The sequence below is a fragment of the Otolemur garnettii genome, unplaced genomic scaffold, assembly GCF_000181295.1.
Source record: "Otolemur garnettii isolate 467f Iridium unplaced genomic scaffold, OtoGar3 scaffold00018, whole genome shotgun sequence".
Lineage (NCBI taxonomy): Eukaryota > Metazoa > Chordata > Mammalia > Primates > Galagidae > Otolemur > Otolemur garnettii.
Window position 1 is genome coordinate 12,436,320 of NW_003852413.1, and position 11,098 is coordinate 12,447,417.

Genomic DNA, 11,098 nt, shown 5'->3' on the forward strand with positions numbered 1-11,098 from the left:
CAACATAGTGAGACTCTGTCTCAAAAAAAGGAAAAAAAGAGGGGGGAGCTGCTGACTTTCTTATTACACACTCATAAACCTGGCCCCAAGGTCATTTGAGGCATGATACCCGTCTCTGAGATTAATCTACAAATCAATCTGCTTCCACCCATCTACACACATCCCCCTCGCAACCACTTGCTATACCTATACTTTCCACATTCTCCCCTCTCCCTTTCCAAAGGCATCTATGAAGGTCTCCGACCATCACTGAGACTTTGGGTAATCATTCTTGTGGTTCTCCCCATGCACATGATATTTGAAAATAAACCTTTCTCTTATTAATCTACCATAATTGTGAGTCGATCTTTCAGTAAACCAACTAAGGGAAAAGGACAGGTTTCACCCTGATCTACCTACATGTACTTTCAATTCTAGACAAATAGCACTATATGCATAAACTACGGCTTTTGGAGCATTTTTTCAAAGTGATTCAGTGGGCAAAATAATCTAATCAACATAAAGGCAGCCAACAGTTTGCTCTTGAATCCAGCAAAGCATAAAAGTTCAGGTTCTTCTCTGAGTCCTTGGTAAGAAGAGATACACTGGCAATGTCTTACCACATTCCACGAATCTCTTACAAACTAGACTGTTAATCTGTTCATCCTTTGCTATTGTGGAAAAAAATACATTCTTTCTAAAGTAAATGGAGCAAATATAACTTTGACTTGAACAAGTAAATTTAACACTTTCCATGAATCATTACATTTATTTTCATGTCAAATTCAGGGCCATTTTCTTAGCTTGGGTTGTTCCCAGTGTCTGAGATTTCATCTAAATTTGCTTTCTGGGTTATGACGGTAAACATTATTTTGTTTGTCAGCCTTTTTTGCTAATTTGATGAGACTCCAAAACTGACCCGCATAGAACTTTCTCAACCTGATAAAGGACATCCACGAAAAACCCGCAGCCGGCCTGTTACTCAATGGTGAACAGCAGAGTGCTTTCATCTGCCATTTGTAATTTTTTATGTTTTTAAGAAATAGTGTCTTGCTATGTTGCCCAGATGATCTCAAACTCTTTGCCTCAAGGGATCCTCCCACTTCAGCCTCTCAAAGCATTAGGATTACAGGTGTAAGCCACTGAACCAGCCAAAAGATCTAAATAAATGGGGAGATTTAACAGAGTTGGGGGCCCAAAAAACTCAGTGCTGCTAAGATGTCAATTCTCTCCCAAATTACTCTATGGAATCAATGCAACCTCAATAAAAATATCTGCCCATTTTTTTTTTGGTAAACATTGACAAGCTTATTCTAGAAGGATCAGGAAATACACAAGACCTAGAATAGCCAAGTCAAATCTAAGAAACAGCAAAGTCAAAAGGCTAATGGTACCTAATTGGAAGAGTTATTATAAATCTCCAGAAATAAAACAGCATAATATTGGCAGGAATACAATGAGATCAATGAACTGAACAGAGAGTGCAGAAACAAACTTACACATATATGGACAGTTGATTTTTAACAACGGTGCAAAGGTTGGAACAATTTGATCATCTGTATGAAAAAAGGTGACCTCGGATCCACACACACCATGCACAAAAATAAACTCAAACTACATCACGGCCTTCAATGTAAAACCTAAACTGAAATGTGTATAGAAGACAACATAGGAGAAAATGTTTGTGATTTGGGGTTAGGCAACGATTCTGTGGTCTGCACATGCTTCTGTCACTTGTATTGTTTGTTCCTTATTATATTTCTTGAGGTCTTGTTGACATACGAAGATGTAATTTATCTGTTTAACTGCTACGTAGAGACAAGGGGACAGGTGTCAGGCCTGATTTCAAGGAAATTCCTTCCCTGTTTCTGCAGTAGGTGTCCTCTTTGCTAGAAGTTGTTGGTAGGTACTCTTTATCAGATTAAGGAGGTTCCTTCTATTCCTAGCTTGCTGAGAACTTTTATCACAAATGGATTTGAAACGTATCTGTCCACTGAAAGACGTGTTGAGAACATCAGACTTTCCTCTTCACCATTTCAATACATTAAAATTGCAGCAAATGCACTGCTTGATTTCTGAATGTTAAGCTATCTTTTTATTATAGAAATAAATCTAACGGATTTTGGAATTTAAAACAACAAGCATTCTTAAAAATGTGTGACTATGTAAGCAAGTAAGACAGTTTGAGGGTTTTGATTTTGAATGTTGATGTCATGTGATTTTTTTTTTTTTTAAATAAGCTGATTGAGAGGTCTTAATGGAGAGCCACCTGCCATTTCGGGACTGACCGGAGGCTGCCCTGCCTTCTGCTGCCAGCCTTCTCACTATGTGTGACATCAGACAACCGGACATGGAGTAGGGCCTCGGGGCACTGCTATTCCAGTCACCTAAGCCTCAGACTCCTCCTGTATGTGCCCAGGGAATCCAACACAGGAAATGACCTTCTGTCCACATCCTCTTCATTTGTTAGGAAGCATACTCCACCTTTTAAAAAATGGCTATCATGACAGCTGACTCCCTCCCTTTCTAAAAACTTAGCCCCAGGAGAAAGCACAGTTGATTTGACTTAATGTTTTAAATTTGGAAATTTTCCAGGCTTGACATTTTTCAGCTGAAGATACCATGTTTCCCCGAAAATAAGACCTACCCAAAAAATAAGCCCTAGCAGGATTTCTATGTTAAATATAAGCCCTACCCTGATAATAAGACCTAGTAATGGGCGTGGCTATGCAGATATGCTGCATAGCCACGCCCTGCATCTTGGTGCTGAGCGGTAAGGAAGTCTGGAATACCTTGTATCTGCCACAGCTCCTTTCTCCCAGTAGTTCGCATTTGTGTGGGTACGTGTGGTAACCACAGTCACAAGCATCCTATTGCCCATGTGCAAACAACTAGGGGAAAGGAATTCATGCATCACTAGTGCCAGAACCACCAACAAGGTCGGCTCCCCCTTTCTGGTTCCAGAAGAAGATGACTTAACTGTATTTGAATAAATGTAGATTGTTGTATTATACTGAATAAAAATAAGACATCCCGGGCAGTGCCTGTGGCTCAAAGGAGTAGGGCACCAGCCCCATATGCTGGAAGTAGTGGGTTCAAACCCAGCCCTGGGCAAAAACTGTAAAAAAAAAAAAAAAAGACATCCCCTGAAAATAAGCCCTTGTGTGTCTTCCTAAGAAAAAAATAAATATAAGACAGGTGTCTTATTTTCGGGGAAACACAGTACCTAAACTCTAGATAGCCACATATGATATAAAATGAATATGAAACATATTCGATGGTGTTAGAAAGATTAGCAAGAATCAAAATATTATCAATGATCAACTGAGTATGAAGATTTTAAGTCAACATGCATTCTTTCAGAATTCCTTTTTTTGTTTATAAGTTTTTAAGTTGAAAAACTAATACATGCACATGTTAAGCCAAACAACGGCAAATTATACAAATAAAGAGTCAGCGCCTTCCCGTTCCATTTTCCCAATTTCCAAGGCTTTGGGGAATGCGAAGAGACTCGGAAGAAATCACCTTTTCCCTAATTTCCCTCTGTCTTTCCAGAAACTAACAATCCGTATAAAATAGATAGCGCCGTTGATTGGTAAATCGGCGGTTGGACTGGTAGATAGATCAATAGTTCTATCTCTTTCTATGAATCAGTTCTGTGTAGATCTGAATCGAGGAGGAAATGTGTCCAATGCCTTTTTAATATTTCCTCTGACATCTCCCGTCACGTGTGGAGGTCCTACAAGAAACTAAATGTTGCCTCCACAGAATAATCCTCCTCGAAATTAAAAATTATTTCCAAGCCAGCATTCGTTGGAGAGGCAGATATCATTTTCAATTATATTGATTAAAAATGCAATTGCTACCTGAGGATGCGAGAAGTGAATTTGCAGAAAAGTGAGTCTGAAAAATCAAATTGTCAATCAAAATGTATTCACAAATTATTATTATACAGTTGTATAAAAATATGCCACCAACGTATTAATTTTTTTGTAGCTTGTAAGTTTGCACAATGCTCACGTATCCTGCTTCTCGCTATCACGTTGTATAAGTAATAAAATGCTTTTAAAGCAAAAGCTTTGCATTTTAGTTCCTTTAACAGTTTCCTGTTTTGTGGACAAGGGACCCTGCATTTTCATTTTGCTCTGGCACCTGAAAATTATGCAATTGGCCCTGGCTGGAAGTGTTATTGTGCCGTAAAAATTCACAGACCCATCCCAGTGTGTCTGGGCAAAGAGAACAAGAAAGTCCTTGGGAATCGGACCCATGTCGCCTAGAACGTGTGTGTGTTGGGTGGGGGAGACATGAACGTACAGCCTTGTGCCTGCTTCCTAGCAGCAGTGGAGAGGACTTCTCCAACCGTGGCAAGGCGCGGGGCTGCCAGCTCTGGAGTAACCGCCCCGGGGGAGCTACCCAGGCTGGGGCATCTTGAGCTGCCCACCTGCCACCTGCTAGTGTGGGAGAAAGAGGCTGTGACTGGGAGCAGAAGCTGAGCAGGGGAGGCCCAGGGGATCTGCTGAACATCACAGCACTAGTCAGGCACCCTACGCAGGAAGCAGACCATCCAGATGGTCCACGGAGTCCTCTGAATCAGCACAGATGCCTCCCTGAGAGAGCCAGGCATTTGGAGACTGCACAGTGGGGGTTTCCACAGTACACGTCAAGCATGACGTCACCACAGAGGCAGATACAAGAAGCCAGCTGCCTTCTATTCAGCCAGACATTAAAGAGATGCACAAAAATGTGGAGAGCGTTAAGCAAGGAGGGACTGCAGGGGCATCCTGGATGAAGACTTCGCCTCCCTCTCTGTAATCCCCTCGTCCGGCCCCAATTCAGGCAGAGACAGAGATGCGGTAGAAAGAAGAGCGTGAGGAGAGGACAGTTTTGACTTGGCTGTGAGAGTCAAGTTTTTGATGTCATTCCTCCCTGGACTGTTCTACTCTCTGGAAGGACTTGAAAAGTTAGGGCATCTGTCCACATCACAAACATACCCCGTGTATGTTTGTGGGAAGAGGGAACTATCTATGATTACAGGAAAAATAAGCCATCTCCCACTTGTCCCTCTACTGAATTCATGAAAGCAACCAGTTACAAGTGCACATTAATACGTGTGCACACATTTTCAGCTTAGGCAAAATAGCAAGATCCCATCTCTACCAAAAAAAAATTGTAAAAACCAGCCAGGCATGGTGGCAGGTTCCTATAGTTCCAGCTACTTAGGAGGCTGGAGCAGGAGGATCACCTGAGCCCAGGAGTTTGAGGCTGCTGTGACCCATGATCATACCACCCCACCTGAGCCTGGGTGATAGAGTAAGATCTTATCTCTAAAAATAAAGAAAGAAAGAATACAGACATTGTAATGCAAATGACAGCATAGTGTGTGTCATTTGTCACATAACACCGTGTCTTAGAGATGGTTCCTTATCTACCAATAGGGCTGCTTTATTCTTTTACCTGATTGCAGGGTTACCTCCGCAGGGTATCACAATTAACATAGCCAACCTGTCCTCTACCGATGGACATTTAGTTGTTTTTCCATCTTTTGCTAGAGGCCTATTACTCTTCAAAACAGAAAAAAAGAATGCATTGGTTGCTTTTAAGTCACTGGAAGAAAAATAAATAAATTAAATTTTTTTAGCTCCTTGATTCGTTCATGCAAAACAATAAGGTCAATTTGTAGAATGAGCTCTTTCTTCATCACTTCTGAGTCCCCCACATATTGTAATAATCTAGTATTTAATGGTCAAAAAGCACATGTTATTGGAGGAAAAGAGACCCACTTCTGGCAATCACCACTCTCTCCCTGATTAGCTTTCTAATCTTGGATAAATTATGTAGGTTTTCTAAGCTTCCGTTTCTTCATCTATGAAATGACACCATAAAAAAAATCCTAACCATAAGTGTTGTTATATAGGAAAAAGATAAGCTTTGGAAAATATGGATCACATAGTGCGTGCTAATAAAGGTCCATGTTGGTGTGATGGCTTTTGTTTGTTTGTTTTTCTGTGGATGCGTCTGTATGAGGGTGACACATTATTAACTTTTGGTTTCTTTTCCCATCACTCACCCTTCACTATGCATCTTGAGCAGCTTGGCAATCTTGACAAATATAAGTTTATTTTAATATTAAGATAAGAAAATGTTGAAAAAAATCTATAGCATTTAAAGGTGACATGGTTCAAAGGCCAAAAAAAAAAAAACAAACAAACAAAAAAAAGCATCCTCTCCACAAACATCAATCATTTGTTCTCAATGTGCTTCGGGGGTTCTCTGGGGCTACTTGAGAATCTCTTGGGCTATTTGTGAAGTCAAAACTAATTACAAAGTAACCTAAGATGTCCTTTCCCTTTTTGACTCTCATTGTCTACTGAGTGCACAGAGGGGTTTCCAAAGGCTACACAATACATGATAACACCTCAGATTAAGTGCGGAGGCAGATACAAGAACCCAGCTGTCTTCTATTAAACAGATATTAAAGAGATATACAACAATGTAAAACAATGCCTCTCTTCTTTGTTTGGGGGAATAAAAGAAAAGTGATTAATGTTAACATGGGATGGGTTTTTTATTTTATTTTATTTTATTTTTGAGACAGAGTCTCACTATGTCACTCTCAGTAGAGTTCCGTGGCATCACAGCTCAGAGCAACCTCAAACTCTTGGGCTTAAGTGATTCTCCTGCCTCAGCCTCCCAAGTAGCTGGGACTACAGGTGCCCTCCACAACACCCAACTATTTTGTCACTGTTCTGGTTGTTGTCATTATTGTTTAGTAAGCCTGGCCCTGGTTAGAACCCACCAACCCCGGTGCATCTGGCCAGTGCCCTAACCACAGAGATGGGCGCGCCCAGCTGGTTTGTCATTACTTTATTGAATTAACAAATATTTTAAATTCTCAGTTTTAATTTCTATTTAACTAAATAACAATAAATATAACCCATAGTATAAATGAAAGCTCTCCAGGGTTGTCAACAATTAGCAGAGGGAATCCCAACATTTGAGAGCTACTAACATAGTTAACCAGCATTTGGTTATAATGCTAGTTAAATCTGGATAGAAACATTACTCAAGAAAAGCAAAAACTAAAAAAAGGACACTTATAATGGAAAGGTAAATTTTGTATAATATTAAAACATTGATTATTTAATTCGGCCATCGAGCAAACATTTCATGAGCATCTGGTCTAGGCGCTGGGACAAGAGACACAAGACATCAAGGAACGTGGCTTTTAGACGGAGCAGACAGACAGCAAACATGAAACCAGCTCTATGAGCACATTTCAATGACAATCCTCTCCCTCTCAGGTTTTAGATTCTGGGGTAAGTAGGGCTCAATGACCAGAACCCTGTAACTCTTAACTGACTACTTGACCTTTTTGAGTTGGTGGCATTTCTGCAGAACAAAAGAGTTGAGATTCTGAAGGCCTATGGGTCCACTTTCCGAGTGGCAAAACACACTATCCCCCAGTAACCTGCCTCATGCATGTAGACCTTCATTAATTTTAAAACAACCTGCCCCAATGCACATAGCCCCTCTTTACAAAGTCCATATCCTCCATTAGTTGGAGAGATGGATTTGAGGCTGCTTCTCCCATTCTCCATACAGGCGTCTTTTGTATGAAAATTGTCTTTCTTCCTCTGCAAACTTCATTGTGTCTGTGTCACAAACAAATGGACTAGATTGAAACTCCCTTGTGGTTTCGATGAGAAATATGTAAACAAAGAAATAAACAAGATGATAACTGTTTTGAAGGAAACACACAAGCTAATGCAATAAAAATTCCTGGGAGAGGAAGGAATTGGGCTATGCAGACACAAGAAATGTCACAGTTCACTCCTAAAAGACTTCGGAACCTATACTATGTTCATGGACTGGGAGAACAGAAAAAAGGAAAATAAAAGCCTACCTTAAAAATAGTCAATACAGGCAGCACCTGTGGCTCAAGGAGCAGGGAGCTGGCCCCATATACCAGAGGGGGTGGGTTCAAACCCAGCGCCGGCCAAAAAAAATAGTCAATGCACAAAACGGTACAAAATGAGGGTCTCCTATTTTCATGTGAGATAAATCTATTTCTAAAAAATGGACTCTTCCACCATTCCCTGGGGTCACTGGAGCAGAATGCTTTTAAGAAACCAGAAGAAAGAGATTTCATTAGGAATACCAGCAGCAATGTGTGTGGATGTTCCCTGGGATGAAATCAGAGACATGGAGATCATTCCAGAGAGTCAGGTCAGACAAGAGTCACCTACAGACAGAGGCTGACTTAAGCCCCCATGTGTAGAAACAGATCCCCAGAGAGGAAATGGAGAGAGGAGCCGAGAGCCCAGGAATGAGCTGCTTTAAATATTCTGAGCTATGTCTTGTCTGATTGATATTTTTTCCTGGCAAGTTCCTAAACAGTCTCTGGAACTGAAAAAAAAATTAGAAGCCCACCAAGGTACATTTCTGACCTTAGAGGAACAATGAAAAGTCCAATCTGCATGCATTTTGGATATGCCACGGTGAGAGCATTCAGTCAAGTTTTTGGAAATCAAAGCAGCTTTTAATTCCTTGTGCGTATTTGCAATCAATAAGGAAAACAGGAGATCACGGGCATAATAGGCACCAAAATAAACTGGTGCATTCAGCTTCAGCCAACGAGTATCTGCCAGTTCACATTTCCGTTTATAACAGAGGTTCTCACTCATCAGCAATGTGTGATTTAGAGCTGCTGCAGCCAGCTCAGCTCACAAGTCAGCCTCTCTTCTGATAGTGTTCCTAAAATTAAAAGAATACGTCAAACCAGGACACTTCATTCCAGTTCTTCACCAACTGACACATTTTCCAGTACATCTCATCCCCTCTGACAGCTTCAGCTACTATGTCCTCCCCAGTGATTCCTCGAGTTCTCTTTTTCTCTCTCTCAAGCCCTTACCTCTACCCTCAGCCCCAGATCCAGATCTCTGTCTCCTAGACATGCCCTCTTTGATGGCACGCTGGACCTTCACAATCAAAGGGTGCAAAGTTTCCAGTCCCCAACATGTTTATCCTCCTGTGTCATCTGTGTGATTGGCCTCTCCACCGTTGTGAGGACCTGCAAAGCAGAGATCTCCAGGTTGAAGCTAAGCCTGGATGCGTCCTGTCCCAGTGTATCCAAAGAACTGGTGGTTAGGAGAATACAAGATAAGACTGAAAAGATCAGGGCAAACAGGGCAGCCCAGGGGCTGTTGCAGATACCAATTCCTTGACATGGGCCTGTGGACTCCAATCTGAGCTCCATGAAGACAGTCATGTGTTGAAGTCCAAGAAGTTTCTATACGATGCAAGGATTTGTTGGTCAGGTGTCAAGAGTGTGACCCAGAATGGACATGGAGGCCTTGAGAATATAGTATGGCTGTGCCTCAGTAAGGACGCTGGGAGGCTCAGCACTGCTGGGTTAGCAGTTGGCAGGCACTTAAAACTCTGGTGTTCTTGACACCCACGAGGATGGCTACAGTAATGTGTAAAACAAAAACACAAACAGAAAATAACAAGTGTTGGCACCAATGTGGAGAATTTGGAGCCTCCATAGTTGTTGTGGGAATGTAAGATGGCTCAACCACTATGGAAAAAAGTTTTGCATTCCTTCAAAAAGCCAAACATAGAATGACCGTATGACCCAGAAATGCCACTCCTAGGATTTCACAGAATTCTCAAGAAAATTGAAGACAGGTTCCCAAGTAAGTACAGGTGAGAGAAGCCCAACATGAAAGGCCATACATTATGTGATTCTATTAACATGACACACCCAGAATAGGTAAATTCATAGAAACAGAAAACAGTGTGGTGGTTGCCACAGAATGGGAGAAGAGGGATGGAGTGGGAGAGGAAGGATGGATAGAAATTGCTTAATGAGTACAGGGTTTTCTTTTGGAGTGAGGGAAACGTTTTGGAACTAACAGAGGTGACAGTTGCACAACATTGTGAATGCGCTAAATGCCATTGGATTGCTCACTTTAAAATGGTTAACTTTGTGTGACTTTAAACCCAGTAATATTGTGCTCAATGTAATTCTCCACGTTAACATAGATAGAGAAAACCATGAACACTTATTTCAATGAAAGCAGAGTATTGAAAATAAAACTTTAGGTTGTCACGGTGGACACCAGCAGGTGGCAGTAACGAGGCATCCCTTACCCTCCTACTGCAGAAACAAGCCTTCTTGTAGGCATATCCAAAGGTGCAGGTGCCTGCATTTCAGGGACTCCCAGGAATTGTTGGGAATGGCTTTGAAAGGAGCTGAATGTCCTATAAGTATAGGAAACAGCCAGTGAAATTTGGGAAGCTGATTACACAGACCCATTTGCACTTAGAAACCAGGGAGGCCTGAGGGGACCCAAGAGACACTGACAACCATTTTCCGCGCTGATCCACCTTCTCTTGTCCCCTCATTTAATAGGCCACTGACTAAGTCTATAGATTCTTCCCCCATCCTCTCACTAGTCCAGGTCTCTGACTTGGAATGACTCTCCTGCATCTCCCCTGGCCTCAGCCTCTGCTCACCCTTCCCCCTCATACACTCCTGCTGCTGTTTCTGCAATGAGTTTCCGAAGTGCAAGTCCGATTTTGTGGCTCACCATCACTCACACGTTCACTACAACTAAAGCAGCTGAGAAAATACTTCATTCTGCTTAGAAGCAATCTCATCTTTCTCCGGACACCTGTGCATTGTTTGAGACAGTCCAAGAAGGCCCCTGGCAGGAGGGAAGGCTATTGATCCCTCACCAAACCAAGTCTACAGCACAAACGTTTAGCCAAAAATGTTGGCAGCATGAGGGACCAGAGAGACAAGAGTGTGTATGATAAAAAATAATCCACACTTTCTGTTTTTTAAATTATTAACAATATGGTCCTCATCCTTTTTGTTTATAATGTACCATTTCCAACTGATGCCCAAGAAATTTTAGGGGGGGGGGTCTCAGCTTTTATACCCACAGAATTTTATAGCAGGAAGTAATCATTTCATCCCGCTGTCCTTAAACTTTGTTCTTGGAAACACTGGGTTTTTTTTTTGTTTGTTTGTTTGTTTTGAGACAGAGCCTCAAGCTGTCCCCCTGGGTAGAGTGCCATGGCTTCACTGCTCACAGCAACCTCCAACTCCTGG